This window comes from Polypterus senegalus, chromosome 2, assembly GCF_016835505.1.
Source record: "Polypterus senegalus isolate Bchr_013 chromosome 2, ASM1683550v1, whole genome shotgun sequence".
NCBI lineage: Eukaryota > Metazoa > Chordata > Cladistia > Polypteriformes > Polypteridae > Polypterus > Polypterus senegalus.
The window spans coordinates 104,180,798-104,204,230 of record NC_053155.1 but is presented as its reverse complement, the minus strand read 5'-3'; positions in this window follow the sequence as shown (position 1 = coordinate 104,204,230).

The following is a 23,433-nucleotide window of genomic DNA, read 5'->3' as shown; positions in this document are numbered from 1 at the left end:
TACAGAGATAGCCTATCATGAGACAAGGTTACACAATTCTTTGGGGAGATTCAGTAATATGCCCAAAAAATACAACACATTTGTTCAACCACTAAAGATAAAGTGAAAAAGTCTGTTGCTGTTGATTTTACAAACCTAGATGTTTGTTAAGATTAACAGTTTCCTGAGTACAGACTAAAAGGTCAGCAGTTTGACAGAAATCTTCTTCCCTTCCCTAGGTCAAAAGGTCCTCAGCACAAGATTCTTTATTCAACTATTATTTAATATATTGATTAAAACATTTTATTATTCCATAATATCAACCCCCAATTCCTGTCCTTCCGTTTTGTTTCTCCACGTAACCAATCATCACAATATAAGCTTTCTGATAAATGTCAAACCAGCTATAACCTTAGAATGCAGATTCTCCAAAACTATTAAGGAACATTGAAAAATCTTTGTGATACATCTGGTAATCACTACCACTGCGCCACCAAACCACACATGTTTAATTATTATCAGTATACATTATTTACATGAAGTTAATGATTTCTGTGTAAAATGTAATATGCATGCTTTAATAGATTTTATCATAAAAATAATATTAAGTACTGTATACATCCTAGTATTCTAACAGCACACAGCTCCAAGAGGATAATTCTTGGTAATCTAAATTGACTTAAAAGCCAGTTGTCATCATTTGTAAATATGCACTCTCTTCTATTGAATTGAATTGAATTCCTTTATTGTGATTTTATGGTATAATGAGATTCAATATGCACATCCTCTATAAACTTATTTTCCTATAAAATGATAAAATAATAATATTATAAAATATGAAAACATAACTGTGGTGGATTGGCACCCTGTCTGGGGTTTGTTTCCTGCCTTGCGCCCTGTGTTGGCTGGGACTGGCTTCAACCCTGTAGTTAAGATATAGAGGGCTGGATAATGGATGGATGGATGGATGAAAACATACGCACAATATACAAATGATTCATATAGTGGCTCAGGTTGTGCTATATTACAGTTGCAGTGCAAGTTTACAGTGATTAAATTGTATTTATAAGCACAAACAGTTCTACCGGGAGCACTTGATGGACTGACTGATTGCATTCATAGCTCTTGGGATGAAGCTGTTTCTAAGCGATGAGGTCCATGCAGGAAACGATCTGAAGCGTTTCCCAGAATGGAGTGGAATGAGTGGCTGAGTGGAATCCATGCAGATGCTGGTGGCTTTCCTTACACCTCGTGTGCTATAAATATCCTCCAGGGCTGGAAGCTGTATCCTGATAATCCCCTGCGCTCTCGACTCAACCCGTTGTAGAGCTATACGATCATCTACTGTAGAGCTGTGATTCCACACTCAGATATAATGGGTTAAAATACTCTGAGTGGTGAACTGAGAGTAACAACCCTAAAGCAGCTAAGGTATTTGGAATAGTTTGACCATTCCATGCACCATTATATTGTTACAGGTTGAATGCAATCAGGTGCTTTAAATTATTAAACAATATGATGTTAATCTCAGTGTATTTATAAAGCCGCATCATGCTTGTAAATCCAAAAAATAAAGGGAAACCACACAGCGACAGTTAAAATGCTTTGATGCTGGGTGCTGCCAGTTTCCAAAACCGAACGGAAAAATGTGTATGCAAGGGAGTAGGCTGCCATGAGAATGTGAGTGGCTTTACGGCAAGTTTAGTTTTTATACATCGCAATGTGAGCATGGAAAAGGGGCGTAGGCACCATTTATACATGTGGCCCCTGCTCTTTAACAAATGAGGTAAAACAACTAAAATCCTTCAAAATGTAATTCCTTTGCATTTCATAATGACTATTCTGCAGCTTCCAACAAGTAAATTGTTTTGTCTAGTGTTTGTTGTACTATAACTTATATGAAATTAAAAAGTATATCCTTGGTTTACTTATTTACTTACATGTTTGATTACTGCCTGATTTATCCCAAAATGTACTTTGGTTTAAGCTCAATATATTTTGGTTAAAATATTAAATGAAACCAATAAAATTACATTTTAGGAATACAATACAGTGGCAACTGTTTGCTACTAGGCTGACATATGGAAAGAAGGCAGATAGCTAAAGGAATAAAAATGGAAAGGTCTTCTGTGTCATATTTAGTTTCAGTGCTTCCGTTTGTTGCTATGTCTCATCCTTGTGTCTCTACCCCACCTCCTTTTTACATTTTATTTCTCATTCTTATTTTTCTTGACAATAAACTGAAATGCTTTAGCTCAGTCACCAGATCCTTTTTTCTCTTTTCCATTATTTTTCTCGGTAAGTCATGTAGGTCTTTTAATAAAGCATTAAGAAAGCATTGTTGGCTCTCATAAACTTCTGTAGGATTAATACACATTTTGGGTTTTCCTTTTTGTAGCTCTTTTAACTTTAACATGTTTCAAAATTTCTGCCTATTATAAAATTTCCTCTCTCACATAAATTAAAAAAAAATACATTGATTTGCTGCTGAATGTTGAATATATCATGCTGCCTTAAGGATCCATGACATTGTGTGTTCCATGTCTGTATGGGTTTTCTTTTAGGCACTCCAGTTGTCTTTCAGCATCCCAAAAGATGTGAATTTTTGGTTATTTAGCAAATTCAAACTGGTCCTGTGTGATTTTGAGTGTGGATGCGTGCATCTGCCAGCACTGGAATGGACTTGCACCCTATCCAGGACTGTTTGCTGTATTGACCCCCATGTTTTCAGTCTCCATGATCATAAAATAAATCAAATGGGTTTGTCAATGTGTGCATATTTGTAACATGAGACTGATAAAATGCTTTGCAACTTTGTGGCAAAATGATGTCTCCTTTCCTGAAAATGATACATCTTTCATTAGTAGATTCTACTTTGAGTTAAAACATTCTTACAGTAAATGACTATTTATTTCTGAAGCAAGTGATAATTTTAATATAAAAAGGTTGTGTCATTAATATTTATTGGAAGAAAAGAAATGTCACTATAAAATTAAGAAATATGAATAGTTTAAACGTTCATACAACTAGCTTTAAATGTACAGTAATTATGATGAAGAACAATATTAAAAAGTAAGACTTCAAAACTTTACGTTGATGATAGAGGCATCCAGAATAACAAATTCAGAATTACAAACATTAACATTTTTACAGTGTATAAAAGGCCAATGTGTTTGTAGTTGCTTTGTGTCAAACTTTTTTATTAATATTATGAAAAATATGTTTAAAGTTTGTATTTTTTGCTTAAATAATCCAGTCTTCAGTGTAATCTAGATTATCTGATTCCTATACCATAGATTCTAACAATTTACTGACAAAACTGCAAGATTACAGCGCTCTCAACTTGCCCCTTTAAGTTAGATGATAACCTGTGTATTTCTTACATATTCTAATGATAACATATTTTTTTACATTAAAATCTTGTTGTGAAGCCCTGAAAATGTCTCCAAGGGAACCAATATTGTCTTCCAGGTGAAGAAAGGGATTGGCAGAGGGGTTAGGACAGAATGGAAAAATTTAGACCCTGATAATTAGCATCGACCCTCATTGAACAAGAAATCCTGTAGAGGAGAATACCACCTTATAAAGTAAGAAATGCCATACTACTGAGGTTCTAATCCTCTTCATGTGTGCAAAGCAATAAATGTTTTGATGCCGAGGTCAAAATTAATGTTCTGGGACCTCATGTATAATTGATGCATATGTGCAAAAATGTTGTGTACGCTCGTTTCCACACTCACTTTGAGATGTATAAAAACTAAACTTGCCGTAAAGCCATGCACATTTTCACAGCAGCCTCACACTGTGTGTACGCAAGTTTCTATTCAGTTTTGCACCCAGCGTCAAAGCAATAATACTGTTTCTGTGTTGTTTCCCTTCTTTTTCATATTAGCATCCATAATGTGGGCCTTATCAAATACACTAAAATGAATTGCATATCGTTTACAAATTTAATTCACTTGATTGCAATCATTCTGTAACAATATAATGGTGCATGGAATGGCCAAACTATTCCAACTACCATAAATGCTTTAGTGTTGTTAGAAGACATCGCAAATAGAAGAATTACAAGAGAGCATGTATTTATAGATGATGATGAATGGCTTCAAAGTCGATTTCAATTTTCAACAGCTGTCCTTTTGGAGCTGTGTGCTCCTTTGCAATTTCTGTTCACCCTCGATTTTTTAGGCATAGTAGGTTTTCAACGTGAACTTGCTGACTGATCAGGTATTTCACAAGCATCCCAGAGTCACGTTGTATAGGATGGTATTATCCACTTGTTATCCAGATATATAAGATTTTCTTACCCTGTGGCTGAACTGGGAAACATGAAAGTGCAATTCGCAGCAACGTCCAGTTTTCCAAATGTAATCAGAGCAGTCAACTGCACACACATTTCTATTATAACGGCACTGGACGAGTTACATTAGCCAGGGATGAATCACCAAAAGACTTAGCTGGCATTGCATCACCTGTAGAAGGAGAACCTATATAAAAATCAATTCCACAGAGTCGCAGGTGCAGCAAAAGGCAAGCAGTCCTTTTAACCATAGAATTCCTGAAACTTATGAATAAACTGTAATCACAGGACACCTTAAATTCCTTCTCACCTCTCCATTAGCGTGTTTTGTTTTGCAAATGTGTCGATCTGCTATCCCATCCCCCCACCGCCACTGCTTAAGACTGTCAAAATGTTCTCCCAGCTCAAGTCTGTTTATTTGGTTGTGAGGTGCCTAGAGTTGTACATAATAAATAATATATTGTTATTTGGAACACAAGCATTTCATGTGTGGTCTGTGTCTACAACAATCTGTGTAAATGTAGGATGACAGGAAATGTGCGAAATGCAAGAATTGCTGAACACATACCTGTTTATTTACTGTTGTTTTACTTTGTTACTGTCTTAAATGCATGAGCCCCTTTCAGGAAAAAGGCCTGCAGGAAAGAGAAAGAGAGAGAGAGAGACATGTTTTAGATTTATGAGTCCAAACAAATTGGACAGGCCCACAAAGCAAGTAAGTTCCTTCAAGTAACTATAAGGTAAGCACAGACTGGAATTGACATACATATTAAATCTTTTACTGATCTTTGTCTCTTTTCACAAGTACAGAATGATCCACGTTGTGTAGATTGCCACACTCCATTCACTGAATACATACTTTTGTTTATGGTACTTCTTATACTTCATCTTCAACGAGGACTCCAGGCAGCCAAATGACTTTATCTAGAGCAGGCCCAAAAATTAAACTCTAAGAAAACATCTATAAAAATTTCAAACTCTATAATGAGAGCCGCACCAGGAGATTGGTAACTGTAAATGTTTGACTTGCATAGATAGGGCAAGCAAAAAATCCATATAAAAATAAGATTTTTCTAACCTAGTTTTATTAAACTTAACTTGCTTTAATGGAATGTTATTTGATTTTAATAAAATCAATAAAATGCAAAAAAAAAAAAAAAAATCCAAACACCAGAATCCTTAAATCTATACTAATAAAAGGCAAAGCCCTCGCTGACTCATCACTAATGCTCCAAGTTACCGTGTAGGTAGAAGGCTGAAATTTGGCCGGCTCATTCCTTACAGCCTACTTACAAAAGTTGTCAGGTTTCATTTCGAAATTCTACGCGTAATGGTCATAACTGGAAGCTATTTTTCTCCATATACTTTAATGGAGTTGAGTTGGATGGCCGTGGGGGCGGAGTTTCCTGTGACATCATAATGCCTCCCACGTAATCACGTGAACTGACTATCAATGCAGTACGTAGAAAACCAGGAAGAGCTCAAAAAAGCGCTGAAAAAAACATGCATTATATAATTGAGAAGGCAGTGAAACAATAATAAGCGAGCGACTGACATATACAACAATATTCATGAGTGTTGCTACTTCGGAAACAAAGCACGGTGTAAACCTAAAGTTTAAATTAAGTTCATAGACAGGCTGCCGCTGGCGTTTGTAATTTAGTGCCTGCCCATATAAGGCCATCCGTCAGCGCAATCCAATAGAAACACTGCCGCTAAATATTCACGGGTGAAGGACTGTGCTTATGCAGAGGAAGATGAGATGGTCAGGGTGGTGTTTGGCACAAACTCAGCAAAACTGCGAGAGAAACTTTTAAGTGCCGGGTCTTAACTAACTTTACATACAGCCATGGACATCACACAAGATGGCACCAGCACAGCTGGGAACCTTCGATGCAAGAACACCAAGTGGCTCACGTGAACTGACGCAGTGCACAGACAAAAAGCAACAGTTCCAAAGAGTGCTGAACAAAAACCGAATTACACAATTGAGACGGCAGCAAAAAAATATGAAGTGTCTGATACATACAAGCATATTCATAAGTGCAGCTACTTCGGAAACAAAGCACACGGTGGAAAAAGTCAATGTCCCGCTAAAGGAAGACAGTGTAAAAAAAAAACAGTGCATGCAGTGTGTCACATCTCAGATAAAGAGGAAGACGAGCTGTTTATTGATGCAGTAAGAAACGAATCGATGAATGAAACCTCTTATCTTTACAACGATTGACAAACACGAAATGTAACTTGAACACAACACATCCTACAAATACGACCCTGATTGAAAGAAATAATGATAATCAAATCCTTGATGACAGCAACACTCAATAACACTCACAAAACAATTACTGTATATTGACTATCATGTTACGTTATTTTTAAAATGTTCCCTTTTCTTTTTCATGACTTCTTTAACACACTACTTCTCCGCTGCGAATATATATATATACCCCGATCTACATACTCTCAAATAGACAAGCCACACGCCGAATCATGTTACGTTATTTTTAAAATGTTTACTTTTCTTAACACAACAGCTGAGAAGCTTCGATGCATGTACTCCATAATGCGTTAAAAAAATAACGCATTTAATCACACTTTCAATTCCAAGCAAAGGGGAACTTTTGTCAATGCATGATTTCCTGGTACATCGATTACACTGATGCACACATCACTGCTACAAAAATGTTAGAGTCTGAATAAAGTGCGTACCTACGACTGATCGGAGCAAAATTTCATTTCAAAAGACTACCCGAGCGAAGCCATGATAAAAGCATGGTTTTGTGCACACTGAAAAGCAAGCAAAATTAGATGCATTACAGAAAGCGGACTTTGTGGCTCTTACTGGGGATCATTGGACTTCCGTGACCGTTAGTAATTCTAATTACATCTAATTGCAAAATGTTCAATGATCACACTGTTTTAGCCTAATGTACAAAATAATTTTGGCTGAGGTTACTCAGAGTTTAAAGATTAAGTTGGTCAAATTACCTTTTATGTTTCTGACTTATTTTTTTAAGAAGAAAAACTGCACTTTATGTTGAAATTTTGGTTATTATTATTTAAAGACAATACCATTCTGAAAATGAACTTAAAGTAATTAAAATACCACTTTATTTTTAAGTCTGCCCAATTTAACCAGGGATGATATTTTTGTTTCTGTTTTGAATTCAAATGCAGTTTAAAAGCACTTTTTTTTCAGAAATTAAAAGAGCTTGAGTTTACAATTTTCATGTCCATGTCTATTATTTGATTCTGTCGCCCACTAAAACCGTTTTAAATTAAAAAAAAAAAACATTTGCGATTTGGGGCAAATTTACGTGTGCGATTACATACGATTAATCAAGATTAATTCTTACACAGCCTCTAATTAATTGGATTAATTTTTTTAATCGAGTTCCACCTCTAATATACTGTATATATATGTAGATTTGTATATATATGTGTATATACAATATATATGTAGATATGTTTATGTGTATATACTGTATATATGTATATATATGTGTGTGTGTGTGTATATATACAGTCCCGATCAAAAGTTTAAGACCACTTGAAAAATGGCAAAAAAATCATATTTTGCATGGTTGGATCTTAATAAGGTTCCAAGCAGAGCTTCAACATGCAACAAGAAGAAATGGGAGTATGACAAAACATTTTTTGAGCATTCAATTAATTGAAAATAACGATTAAACTGAAACAGGCTGTTTTACAGCTGATCAAGATTTTAGGACCACATGACTTTAAAAGTCCAAATCTGTGCAAAGATGTGGATTCATTGTCATTTTCTGTCAGGTAGTCACACGTTCTGATGGTAAAGGCAAAAAAACCCTCCCTTTTTGAACATGGTCGGGTTGTTGAACTGCATAAGCAGCCATCACTGCTGAGGTGGGACGCAGTAAGACAGTCATTTGGAATTTCTTTAAATGATCCTGAGGGTTATGAAACAAAAAAGTCAAGTGGAAGATCCAAAAAAATTTCACCAGTACTGAGCCGGAGGATCCAATTGGCTGTCCGTCAAGACACTGGACGATCCTCGACCCAAATTAAGGCCGTTACTGGTGCTGATTGCAGCCCCATAACCATCAGACGACATCTGAGACTGAAGGGCTTCAAAAACAAAAAACGTCTTCAAAGACCTCGTCTCCTTGAATGCCACAGAACTGCTCGCTTGGACTTTGCAAGAGAGCACCAAACATGGGACATTCAAAGGTGGAAGAAAGTTTAATTCTCCGATGAGAAAAAAATGTAACCTTGATGGTCCTAATGGTTTCCAACGTTACTGGCATGACAAGCAGATCCCACCTGAGATGTTTTCTACGCGCCACAGTGGAGGGGGCGCCATAATGGTCTGGGGTGCTTTTTCCTTCAGTGGAACAATGGAGCTTCAGGAAGTGCAGGGGCATCAAACGGCCGCTGGCTATCCAGATGTTGCAGAGAGCATTCCTCATGACTGAGGGCCCTCGTCTGGGTTTTTCAACAGGACAACGCTACAGTACACAATGCCCACAGGACAAGGGACTTCTTCCAGGAGAATAAAATCACTCTTTTGGCCCATCCTGCTTGTTCCCCTGATCTAAATCCAATTGAGCACCTTTGGGGATGGATTGCAAGGGAATTTTACAAAAATGGACAACAGTTCCAGACAGTAGATGCCCTTCGTGCTGCCGATTTCACCACTTGGAGAAATGTTCCCACTCACCTCATGGAAACGCTTGCATCAAGCATGCCGCAACGAATTTTTGAAGTGATCAACAATAATGGTGGAGCTACTTGGTACTGAGTTCATGTTTGGAAGTTTGATTTCTGTTTTGGGGGGGTTTACGGGTTTTTTTGGAGGTGTGGTCCTAAACTTTTGATCAGCTGTAAAACAGCCCGTTTCAGTTTAATCGTTGTTTTCATTAAATTGCATGCTCAAAAAATGTTTTGTCTCACTCCCATTTCTTCTTGTTGCATGTTGAAGCTGTACTTGGAACCTTGTTAAGATCCAACCATGCAAAATATGATTTTTTGCCATTTTTCAAGTGGTCTTAAACTTTTGATCGGGACTTTAGATGTGTATAAATGTATATTTATATTTATATGTCTATGTATATATATATGTATATGTATATATATATATATATACAGTATATGTATATGTGTATATGTATATATATATGTATATGTATATATATGATGTGTATATATACGTTTATATGTGTGTGTGTGTGTCTGTGTGTATATATATAAATATATATATATATATATATATATATGCCACCAAACTCATGACAATGACAAAACAATTACATTGACAATGATGTTACGATATTATTAAAATGTTTCCTTTTCTTTTTACTTCTCCGCTGCCAAGCATGGGTATTTAGCTATATATATATATATATATATATATATATATATATATATATATATATATATATATATATTGTGGAAGACTGCCGGCTTCCGAGGCCGGTCCGCACCCCCAGGCCGACAGGAGGAGCTCTCCCGACAGCGGGATCATGCCCCGAGGTCCAGCAGGGCCTTATGGACTCTGTGGTGTTTATACACAGCCCTGCTGGATACCTTGGGCGCCACCAGGAGTCGCTGTAGGGGACTTATGGGCTCTGTTGTGCCTTATGACCCGGGAGTACGTCACGGTCACGTGACAGGAAGGTATGGCGTGCTCCCGGGTTGATGTAATAGACTGATTGCCCTGACCCGGAAGGAATAAGGAACTGTGGACTGCTGGGACAGGAACACCTCCGGGTCAGGGGCTATAAAAGGACGCTGCCTCAGTCCAGACACTGAGCTGTGCTGGGTGGGAGAGGAGCAAAGTGTCTGGGCGAGGAGGAGAGGTTATTGTGTTGATTATTAGTCGAAAGAGATTTGTGAGGAGTGTGGTAGGTGCTTGGTGCACTGGAAAATAATAAAAAGCTCGTGGACTATTACCTGGTGTCAGGAGTCGTACCTGAGGGTTCAAGGGTGCACTACTGCCCCCTACTGCCACACTGGCGTAGCCGGCAGGATTCTCTGGCCGTCTGTTGGCAGAGGACCTGCATAAAAAACAAAATTTGTGTGGGCAGACAACCCTCGGTCGAATCCCCATTTTTACACGGAGGTGCACAACACCACCCGCTGCCAAGGAAGTGGCAACAGTGCGTCCTATCCCGCTCTACAGGGCCATGGGAAAGAAAACAGGAAAAAAGAAGGTCAGTCCCAGCCGCCTGCAGGGCATGACGGACGCCGCGATGTCCTGGACCCTCCTGACCGGGAGCGAGGAAGACAAAGCGCTGATACGGCCAAACAAGCCCGGCCGCGGGACCCGCACACGGACAAATCCCGGCGCAGCGTACTCTTAGACGGTCCGGGGTGCCGATTCCGTTACGGAGGCGGCTGCAGGTAAACCGCCCGACGTCCCGCCTTTGTTGTTTTCCTGTTTTGCAGACGCCCGCCGGGAGGATTGCAGCGGCGTCTTGGATGACGGCCTCATGCCTCGGCAAAATGGCCGCGGCTCCCAGAAGGCAAGTCGCGTGAAAGGCGGCTAGAGACAGCCGCGTTGGTGACAACAGACTGGTCACCCGCGGGGATGTCGGACGGTGGAGGAAACCCGAGTCCGCCGACGAGGCCGGTCGTCCCCTAACGGGTCCGAGCCTCCTCGAAAGGGAGGGGAAGGCGGGCGAAGCGCCGCCGAAAGAAAAAGCCACCGACAAAGAGGGACGGGTTGTGGCTGACGAGTCTGCCGCGGTAAAGGAGAAGGCAGATCGCAGCCGGCTTGTAGTAGCCAGCCGTCCCTCTGAGGACTCCAACTCCCAGGAGCCTTTGCGCGACCCAGCGGAACACGTGCCTGGAGGCGACGTGCTCATTGGTTCCCGGCCGGAAGGTAAGCTCAACGCGGAAGCGAAAATGCAGCCGGCCGTAGTAACAAACTGTTTGGACTTACGGGGTCTCGAGAAATACCTCGAGCCCCTGCACCGCTCTTGCAGGGTGTCGAAGAGCTAAAGGAACGAGTGGAGGAACTAGGAGCGACGGCAGCAGCACCTGTAAAGGCGCTGAAGGATTTTGTGCAGCGGCTGCGCCGGGAAGCTCCGGAGATGATCGATGCGGGAGTACAGGTGAGTCCCTCCCGTGTCGTAGAGAATAAGGGGACACAGTGCGATCGGGCACCGCTGAGAATGAGTAGCGCGTGTCAAAGCACTGTGTACCCGACAAGAGACTGGGGCACGATGACCGATTGGTCGGGGACTGGAGCAAACAGCCCGGGGCATGCGCGTGGCGTGGCTTTCCGGGGCAGTACGGCTCACCAGGACCCGACCGGTCTTAAGTGCGGGGTAGCGCCGATGGTAGGAGTGCCGGGGGATGCGCCGCTCGTGCCGGTGCAGCTGAATAGTGCTGTTCATCGGTGCGGGACGGTGCAAATGACGCCGACTCCTAGTAAACGTAAGGAAACGGGTGTGCAGACAGCACAGAGGCTCTCCTCTTCCCATGGAGGGCCTCAGGCTGAGCGCAAGCCCACATTAAGCGGGAGATCCCCAAAAGGAATAGGGGTCTCCCAACAGGATGGAAGGAAGGTTTGACGCCGCCAGGCGCCATGATGACTTCCCTGGCAGGTGAAGGGGCGGAGACGACGCTGACGGAGTTCCCGAGGTGTTTTTGGTCCCGTAGAGGGAAGCAACCAGGAGGGCTTCGTCGGTGCTATAATTGCCGGCAACCGGGCCACGAGAGGCGCCATTGTCCCCGGGGAGACAGGAAGTACACCGTCCCTCCAAGGTTCGCTCGAGGACAGGGACAACGCATTCAAGGCCCGGATGACGCGTCCTCCTGGAGGAGGACGCCCTTCGGGCCGGACGCCCGCCCAGAAGTCGCCACTAAGGGGGAACTGTGGAAGACTGCCGGCTTCCGAGGCCGGTCCGCACCCCAGGCCGACAGGAGGAGCTCTCCGACAGCGGATCATGCCCGAGGTCCAGCAGGGCCTTATGGACTCTGTGGTGTTTATACACAGCCCTGCTGGATACCTTGGGCGCCACCAGGAGTCACTGTAGGGGGACTTATGGGCTCTGTTGTGCCTTATGACCCGGGAGTACGTCACGGTCACGTGACAGGAAGGTATGGCGTGCTCCGGGTTGATGTAATAGACTGATTGCCCTGACCCGAAGGAATAAGGAACTGTGGACTGCTGGGACAGGAACACCTCCGGGTCAGGGGCTATAAAAGGACGCTGCCTCAGTCCAGACACTGAGCTGTGCTGGGTGGGAGAGGAGCAAAGTGTCTGGGCGAGGAGGAGAGGTTATTGTGTTGATTATTAGTCGAAAGAGATTTGTGAGGAGTGTGGTAGGTGCTTGGTGCACTGGAAAATAATAAAAAGCTCGTGGACTATTACCTGGTGTCAGGAGTCGTACCTGAGGGTTCAAGGGTGCACTACTGCCCCCTACTGCCACAATATATATATATATATATATATATATATATATATATATATATATATATATATATGACAACAACACTCATATCACTGACAAAACAATTACATTAACAATCATCTTGCGTTATTTTTAAAATGTTTCCTTTTCTTTTTCATAACTTCTTTAACACATTACTTCTCCGCTGCGAAGCGCGGGTATTCTGCTAGTCTATACTAATAAAAGGCAAAGCCCTCACTGACTGACTGACTCACTCATCACTAATTCTTCAACTTTCCGTGTAGGTAGAAGGCTGAAATTTGGAAGGCTCGTTCCTTACAGCTTACTTACAAAAGTTAAGCAGGTTTCATTTCGAAATTGTAGGCGTAACGGTCATAACTGAATCCTACTTACGTACATATATACGGCCATAGCCTGCAGCTTGGTCGCCATGTGAGGCGGGGTTGTGTCCCCCATCACCATGCCTCCCTCGTAATTGAGTGCCTGCCCATATAAGGCTGTCCGTCAGCAGCAATCCAATAGACGCGCTGCCAGGAGTTAAAATTGCTGGTGAAGGAGTGTCCTTATGCAAATGAAGATGAGATGGTCAGGGATAGAATAGTGGCACAAATAGAATTTGGCACAAAATCAGCAAAAGTGCGATAGAAACTTTTAAGTGCGGGGTCTGAGCTAACATTAAATAAAGCCGTGAACATCGCGAGATCGCACAAGATAGCACAAGCACAGCTGAGAACCTTCGATGCATGTACTCCAAGCGGCTCACGTGAACTGACTGTGAATGCAGTACACAGACAACAACAAAGAGCTCCAAAGAGCTCTGAACAAAAAACACACTACACAATTGAGACGAAAAGAATATGAAGCGAATGAGGCATACAAGCATATTCATAAGTGCAGCTACTGCGGAAACAAAGCACACGGTGGAAAAAGTCAATGTCCAGCTAAAGGAAGACAGTGTAAAAAAATGTGGTAAATTGAACCACTTCGCTATAGTTTGCAGGATTGGGAAAGGTAAACCCGTGCATGCAGTGTGTGATGTCTTAGATAAAGAGGAAGACGAGCTGTTTATTGATGCAGTAAGAGAGGAACAACCCTCTGAAGCTGAACAAGCCTTTGAGGACATATCAATAGGAAAGCACGGTGTAAAGCTTAAGTTTAAATTACGTTCATAGACACGCTGCCGCTAATCATTCGCAGGCAAATCCACAACTTAATACCGGGGATGCCTGTTAAACATCTTAGATTCACGAGTACTGATTTGGGTAGTGAACACTTCGATGAATGAAACCTGTTATCTTTACAATGGTTGACAACGAAGATGAGATGGTCAGGGATAGACTAGACAAACACGGAATGTAACTTGAACACAACACATCCTCCAAATATGAACCTGATTGAAAGAAATAATGATAATCAAATCCTTGATGACAGCAACACTCATAACAGTCAGAAAACAATTACATTGACAATCATATTACGTTATTTTTAAAATGTTTCCTTTTCTTTTTCATAACTTCTTTAACACACTACTTCTCCGCTGCGAAGTGCAGGTATTTTGCTAGTAGAATATAAAAATCAAGAAAGCCTGCAAATGCAAGACTGAAAATGCAATACTTTCATACTCCTTATACAATGGTTCCCACTCCTAGGCCTTTGCACTTAGTTTAAATCTCCTGGGTTCCTGCCTCCTGGGGCTCCACTCACAAAGAATGTGAAACATCAGTATATTTAAAGAGACAGAACATAATTTTAAAATCACATATAAAAGAATTACACAAAAAAATAAAGAAATTACTTATTTAGTTATTAGACCAGGAAATGAAGATATTTCATTAGAGGTAAACCAGAAAAAAGTCAGTAAACAAGCAGTGATGAGAATACTAAAAGCACCAAAAAAGCCAAAAACCATAAAATAACAAAGGTAAAAGACCAGAAACATTTGGCTCAGTTTTCTTTTATCCATTTAAATATCTTAAATTCTAAATTTTAGTAGGCAGACACAAATCTAAGGTACAGTCATTGTGATGACATCACAGTTTATGAGATTGCCCAGTCATGATTAGTAATGGATGTTATTGCCAAATGTAATATGTCCATTTCTGACAGAATTTGTGAACCTCCGGAAGGAGGACAGGTTTTAGAAACCATGAGCACCACATCCCCTTCTTGGAAGGCAGCCTGGTAGAATACAGCTGGACTTTTATGGGCTGAAGAGCTTACACATCTCTTCTCATCTCTTCTAGTTAAAGTGATGCTTGCAGAACCATGCTAGTCCCTCTCACTGCTTCTCCAACTGGCCAGAAGCCAATGCTGCCATCTCTGCTAAAGGCCATGGTGGAGAAGAAGCCACACTGGACCAGAGACCAAATTTAACATACTAAGACAGAGAGTCACCTGGTAGTAAGCATACTACATGCAAGATTAACTTCTTATCATCAAGTTTATATTGATAGTATTTTGCCAACATTTATTCTGCTCATATTGGAGGCACAGTTGGAAACTTTAAGTTAATCTATGAATACAAAGGAATGGGGTACGAGTAAACATATAAGAGCTATAGATGGGATTTGTGGCATTCTGTTAAGGTCTATACAGTAAAAAGTTTTCATATGAAAAGAGATTCACCTTTGAATCCGACCACAACAAAACATAATGATTCTCTGATTCATCTTTATCCTAAGCACAATGCCGATTCTCCATCTCAATATCTGCTGGAATGCATTTGTGACTTAAAGATTGTCTTCATGCAAATTCTTTTAAATTGACTGCTAATTAGAATGAAGTATTATTTCCCCCAAGCCAACTGCCTTCAATATTTCAGACTTCACCACTGACATTAATGATGTATTGGTTCTTCCATTAGCTTCACTTATCAAAAATGTTTCATATTTCCTTTACAGTATTGCATGTCTTAACCCATAATTTATCCTTAAAAACTTGTGCATCCTTTCATGATTTTTCATATTGACTATTATTGTAAGTTCCTGTTTGCTGGCATCATTTTCAAAATACTCCCTAGACTATTATATATCTAAAATATCACATCTGCTAAAGTTCTCACACTCACATGCCAGATTCTCCCTGTAGTAAACATAAACTTGCGCTCATTACTTTGTAAACATATGCGGTTTAACTTTGTCAAGAATCTGTATTTTTCTTTGGTCTTAAGAAATGTAACACTTGTAGTGTTATGGTTGCTCTGTTTGCTGTACTTGTTATTTTTATTTATTTCTGACTTCTATAGTCTTTTATATAATTTGTAGACTGTGATATATACATACAAATTATTACTATTATTACTATTATGTAATAATGCAAGCAAAACCCAAGTGTAAATATAATATAAATAGAACATATACATTTCTACCAATTGAAAATAAAAGAATAGTGACTTTTTGATTGTTTGATTATATTTACTGCAGTTGCTGCTTGTTCAATGATTTGTTGAGGTTTAGGTAGCAGCAGAAGCTGGGCATGTGTGTTGATCTGGAAGCTGTACAGTAAGCCCAATCACCAGTGTCTTGCTATTTCTGCCCTTTTGATTGCGCCACTAGTTTTGCTATGACCCAATGCCTATAGTCTTGTGTTGCTCACTGATGGTTATCAAGAGTGTTTTTCATTTGGCAATGAACTGTGTCTTAATGATGCTGACTTTTTATCTCTCCTTAGGAAAATGAGGAGGTGTTACATTCGTACATCATTCTAATATGCTCAGACTAATTGGCAATTGGATTGTCTACATCTGAGTTTTATAAAATTCAGTAAAAACACTGACAGATGGGTGCAGATGGATAAGCACTTCTAAAGTGCTTGATCACAGAGGAAACCTCAACACCTTCTTGTCCATATCAAATTATTCAGACAGATGTAGACATCCTTGGGTCACACCTGCAACAATATACAGTATATACTGCAATAAATAAAGCAGAATATTGATAATTCATGATGAGTGTTGTTAGACTAGGTCAGTGTGTCTGAATGCTACAGCAAAGGCAAAAGCTAAAATATCAATCGCCTCACTGGTACTCAAGTGACAAACCAGTTAAGAACCAGTCTAGTATATTGTGTGAAATGTTTAAGCAGCAGCCGCTACTATAATCAAGACTTGAAGTATGCACATCTCCAAACTCAGCTGGGTCAATTTAAGGACTTTGTGTCTTTATTTTTTAGTAGACTTTTAAGGTAATATACTGTATATATTTAAAAGATTCAGAAAGAAGGTCAATTTTCTTTGCATTGTTTAAGTACTTACTTTAGTATCTCCCCGGATCCTGGAAGAGTTTGATAGAGGAAAGAAAACATTATGATTCAGTTTTTTCAACAATTCATAGCAGATTGTGTTGGTTAATGTCAAAAATATCTTGAGATTTGAAAGAATGTATTGGGTAAATTAATTAATTTTACTTTGGTCCTGCCATTTTAATGTACATTTCAGTTCTTCTGCCATATTTGTGAATGGTACCTACTGTATCACAGTCAGCTTTAGTTTCTACCTCAACTTACTTTCTACATATATAGAACTCCATTCCTTGTGACATGCCACAATTAATCTAAGCAGAGGAGCAAGGTAAGATCATGTAGCATTGTTATTATCTGTGAGGATGATGTCTTCACTATAGCTGGTTTACACTGGGTTCACTGTGCATGTTGTCTATATAGTGCCACATACTTTAAAAAATAAGTTTACATGTTAAACAATGTTCATTCAGTTAGAACTGGTGAATTGGATACTAAATGGAAAAATGGAGTGACTCACACTGCCTAATCCATTTCGTAATTTTGGATTCAGCAGGCAATCCTCCAGGCCCTACTGTTTCCAATTATAGACTGGCCGCATCCAATTACTCACAGTGTGACTCTTGGGTTTAAGCCAGGGGTATAAGATGTTAAAAATGACATATCCAGCATGTTAGTCTCCAGTTCAGGCATAACCCCTCAGGTACCGAAAAAAGTGTTTGTGTTGCACGATTCAATAATCTAAACAGTTGAAATTATTAACTATAATGACACAGGCATCATCTTCCCCATAATAAAAGTATGTACCCTGGTTGTTATGCTACTCCTAATGTTTATTTGTTATCTGCAACTTGAGATGTTAGAGTGGAATTTCTTGTATCAAAGAAAATGCAAAATCGTACAAGGATATGATACATGAGTTACAGTTTTCTCCTTCAAATGCTGATTATATAGTTTTTGAGCAAACATTCCATCACTTACTGTAAATTTTTAAGAAAGGTGTACATTTTAAGAAAGGATGGTATCCCCTTGATGATTTCAGGAGAGTATTTGACTGGGGTTAAAATTCTTTGTCATTTTTGTTCATTGTTTTATTTTTCTGTTTATGTTAATATTGTTAATCATTTAGTTTCTATGTGTCTCAGTGTTTTCAACTATGTTCCATGTGTCTTGTCGGTGGTTCCCCAGGAGGTGGGGCCACCTTTTCATCACTGTGAAAGGGCTGCCCTCAGTCCAATAAAGGCTGGTAAAACAAATGCCCCCATGTGGTTCATTAAGTGCACTCGTGTTAGTAAAATCTCTGTCAAATTATTGCTCCTTTTTAATCATTGATTTGCTTCATATTGACCTTTGTGCTGTGATATTTGATCATTCTTGGGATTTGTGTATTGGGACTTGTTTGCTTTAGTATTGCCTTTTTGCCACTATGCCTTTTTTGTTAAGAACATTTTCTGTGATATAAATCTTATTTATAAAGATGCTGTGTTTGCTCTTTTTTAAAAAACCGGGATTTGACATTTTCCACCCTATAGTGAGCATTTTGAGGTATTTATGGTACTTTTTGGGCTTAGGAATCTCAAGTTAATTATACTCTCTCTATATTAGTCCTTTACATGACAGTAAGTAAATAAGTAAGTCTTGCACCTCTGTGTCAATCAGATACTACATACAGCATCTGTGGTCTCTGTTGTGTTATTGAGCAAAACTGTGAGGCAAAAACAAATAAAAAGAAAACTCTATTTCTTTATGCAACAGTTTTTCTAGGTTGTTAAGTATTTGTTTACAGTACTTCTGTATTAATCAGATAGTACATACAGTGCATCCGGAAAGTATTCACAGCGCATCACTTTTTCCACATTTTGTTATGTTACAGCCTTATTCCAAAATGGATTAAATTAAATTTTTCCTCAGAATTCTACACACAACACCCCATAATGACAACGAGAAAAAAGTTTACTTGAGATTTTTGCAAATTTATTATAAATAAAAAAACTGAGAAATCACATGTACATAAGTATTCACAGCCTTTGCATTGAAGCTCAAAATTGAGCTCAAGTGCATCCTGTTTCCCCTGATCATCCTTGAGATGTTTCTGAAGCTTAATTGGAGTCCACCTGTGGTAAATTCAGTTGATTGGACTTGATTTGGAAAGGCACACACCTGTCTATATAAGGTCCCACAGTTGACAGTTCATGTCAGAGCACAAACCAAGCATGAAGTCAAAGGAATTGTCTGTAGACCTCCGAGACAGGATTATCTCCAGGCACAAATCTGGGGAAGGTTACAGAAAAATTTCTGCTGCTTGAGCAGCAATGAGCACAGTGGCCTCCATCATCTGTAAGTGGAAGAAGTTCGAAACAACCAGGACTCTTCCTAGAGCTGGCCGGCCATCTCAACTGAGCGGTTGGGGGAGAAGGGCCTTAGTCAGGGAGGTCACCCGTCAGAGCTCCAGAGGTTCTCTGTGGAGAGAGGATAACCTTCCAGAAGGACAACTATCTCTGCAGCAATCCACCAATCAAGCCTGTATGGTAGAGTGGCCAGACAGAAGCCACTCCTTAGTAAAAGGCACATGGCAGTCTGCCTGGAGTTTGCCAAAAGGCATCTGAAGGACTCTCAGACCATGAGAAACAAAATTCTCTGGTCTGATGAGACAAAGATTGAACTCTTTGGTGTGAATGCCAGGCGTCACGTTTGGAGGAAACCAGGTACAGCTCATCACCTGGCCAATACCATCCATACAATGAAGCATGGTGGTGGCAGCATCATGCTGTGGGGATGTTTTTCAGTGGCAGGAACTGGGAGACTACTCAGGATAAAGGGAAAGATGACCGCAGCAATGTACAGAGACATCCTGGATGAAAACCTGCTCCAGAGCGCTCTTGACCTCAGACTGGGGCGACGGTTCATTTTTCAGCAGGACAACTATCCTAAGCACACAGCCAAGATATCAAAGGAGTGGCTTCAGGACAACTCTGTGAATGTCCTTGAGAGGCCCAGCCAGACCGCAGACTTGAATCCGATTGAACATTTCTAGAGAAATCTTAAAATGGCTGTGCACCAACGCTTCCCATCCAACCTGATGGAGCTTGAGAGGTGCTGCAAAGAGAACTGGGTGGATCTGGCCAAGGATAGGTGTGCCAAGCTCGTGGCATCATATTGAAAAAGACTTGAGGCTGTAATTGCTGCCAAAGGTGCATCGATAAAGTATTGAGCAAAGGCTGTGAATACTTATGTACATGTGATTTCTCAGTTTTTTTTATTTTTAATAAATTTGCAAAAACCTCAAGTAAACTGTTTTCACGTTGTCATTATGGGGTGTTGTGTGTAGAATTCTGAGGAATGAAAATTAATTTAGTCCATTTTAGATTAAGGCTGTAACATAAAAAAATGTGGAAAAAGTGATGCGCTGTGAATACTTTCCGGATGCACTACACATTTTATGTGCTAGAATATTATTGCTTGGTGTGCATCATTCATCATGCTTCATGTATTCATGTAAGGCAAGCTCGGGTCAAGCCATGTCCCCTGCCCTGGGTAAATCTTTGGAATTAGTTAATGCTTTTGCAATATATGACTGTTGAATCAACACACTTTAAACAAGACATGAGAATATTTCCAGTACCAAAATATTGTCTCCAGGAAGCACTTCGGGGTCAGATGAATGTCAGTAGGACAGAGTATCCTACTCACAACAAATCCCACTAGGGGCATCCAAGGTAACCAACAGAGCAGTCCTCGGGAACACAACTGCCATTCTTCCCTGTTGGTGCCTGTGCTTTCTTCTGCACTGAAAATGTTGTGCTGCCACATAGGTTGGAAAGAATTAACTTGACCCCAACCACTACTTACTGCTAAAAGGTGATGTCTTCTTTCAGACCGTTGGTTTTCAGCCCTGCCCCCAACTATCAAACCCTTTAAAGGACTCACCCTTTACCATTAAGGAGGGTAAGAGTCACCTCCAGTAAACCGGCCCTCAAGTGTCCTGGGAGTATATTTCATGTCTTTTCTCAGGTCACTTTTGGAACCTTGTTGGGCCGTATTCCATAATATACCAGTCTTTGTGCACCGAGTAACTCATAAGACTGTTTTTTTATTTTAAAAGTGGAAGTTAATACAGGAAATAACAAAAGTTGTATAGTGGCAGTTTTAACAGATTACGGTAAAGGTGGTTCAATACTGTATTTAACAACTAATAACCTGCAATTACAGAGCACAGGTCAAATGACTGCAGTCCATTTTAAGCATCCAGTATGTTGTGACCTTAAATGAGGTGCAGAATCACAAACAGAGCTAACTTAACAATAAAGATATTGCTCCCAAGGCCAGTTGTTTTGTGGAATGTTCTGAAAATGTACCTTTGTACACATCATACATCTTACTGTAAACTATTTATTTAGTCCAATGGCAATGCTTCAAAATGGTTTGCACAGTTATATTTCTTTGAAAATTATTTGTAATATAATTGTTATATAGTATTTGCAAATTTTGGAATCTGGATGAAGAAAAGTTACTTCAACTAGCAATATTAGCAATATGTAATTTTGGCTTTGAAGGCTGTGTTAAATGACCCACTAATAATATTTTTAAGAAGGTACTTGGTAACTGACTTTACTATAATTATTTACTATAATTCAGAATGTCCCTCAGATTAAAAGTTTACTGGCATTTATGTACCGTGAATGTTTATAAAGCAGTATATGCAAATATGATCCCTGCTTTTTGTCATATAGTATATAAAAGATTTGCAAGACACAGTTCTGCATTTGATATTGTACATTGTGCTTTGTACATTTTCTATTTAGTCAAATGATAATTCACCTTAATACTGATTTTTAATTTGTATTTTAATGACAAACGTACTTTATTTACTGTATAAAACATAATAATACTTGTCTTAATGTATCCTTAGTCAATTGCTTCCATGAGAATGAAAAGAGGATTACTGAGATTTTCTTATGGCATCTTTAAAGTTGGACAAAATAAAATTTTTTTTCTGGTGTGTGGATGTTTTACAAATAGTAAAGATAATCTGAGAACAGTACATTTTTATTTTGTTAAATTTGTCTAAAATGGTCAGTAGTTGATGGAGATATTTCTTACATTCATTTATTACCAATGGCTTGCTTTCTTTGCCTTTCACATATTACACTTAATGTACATGCATCTAGTATTATTGGTTGCTAAGATTTTTTTTCCTTCTGGGTTTTTAAATAATTTGCAATTATATTTAAAATTAATGTTAAATAAAGTAGCTATAAATATAAATAGTATAAAATTTACTTTATCATAATTAAATTCAAGTTTAGAATGTATTTCAAAATTACTCCTATAAGCTAACCTGAATTAGAGATATAAGGAGAATACTCCTAGATATAAAGGTAATTTCAAGCACAGACAAAGATCAAGGATCAGGAGTGAGAATTTAAATATGTTCCATATAATTTCTTTTGCTGCCAAGTTCTTTTAACCCTTCTAGCTGTCAATGCCATTAGATGCCTTAGAACAAAAGTTTAGTATCTAATTTTTGTTTGTCTCACTATCACCTCTTAATCATATTTGGAAAAACAACACTACTTGGAATGTTTGATTCAAATTACTTACGGCAGTGACTCTCCTTTGAATCAGTCGTATATACTGTTGGGTTTTGACTTTCAAATACTGAATCTGACACAGTTTTGTCCAGTTTTCCTCTTGGGTAGTAATTAAAATACAGTCAATTCCTGTTAATCGGACTACATTGGGACGCGATCATTTTGGCCCTAATAACTGGCTGGTCCGATTACACAAACATGCCCTATACATGTGCAACCAAGACGGGACATGCTATAAGTAACATATTAAAATGTCATTATGACTTTTATTGTGCTGCACACGAGTATGGCGAACGTACAAACAAGAACTATGTACACGTACGGTTGCTTACAACTTTGTTTATTGAAAAAGAAATCTACAAATTCTTCGAAACGATCTATACGACACTCAGCATGCGAAGCACAATAAAAAAGGTTACATTACCAAATTCCAGTCAACGTTTGAAGAACTTATCTAGTGTGATCTGATGCATTCTGTTTACGCACTGCACTTGTTTACGCTTGACTTCATGTCACCGGCTACTGGGCGATCCGTTTTAGGAAAGAAACGGCAGGCATATTCACCCCCACTGGTTTGCACTTGATACAAATTTTCCGAATTCCTGACCTTTGATAAAAGCATAAATTCTCCTGAGGAGCCCAGGGATCCTCCTGATGTCGCTGACCCGCTTTACAACCGCTTTCCGCGGGCAACTTGTGGCTTCTTTTTCTTATTCTCTGTCACGTTCTTTGGTCCGATTAAAAGGAATTTTGGTCCAAATAAGCAAACAATATTAGGCTTATGTAATATGATCTTTTTCGGTTCTTTAGGATTCGGTCTGAATAAGCGGCTGGTCCGATTAAGCGGTGGTCCAATTAACCGGAATCAACTATATATCTAATTTAATCTGGAGACTTCATTGGATCCAGTATCCAGGTGCAGACGTTT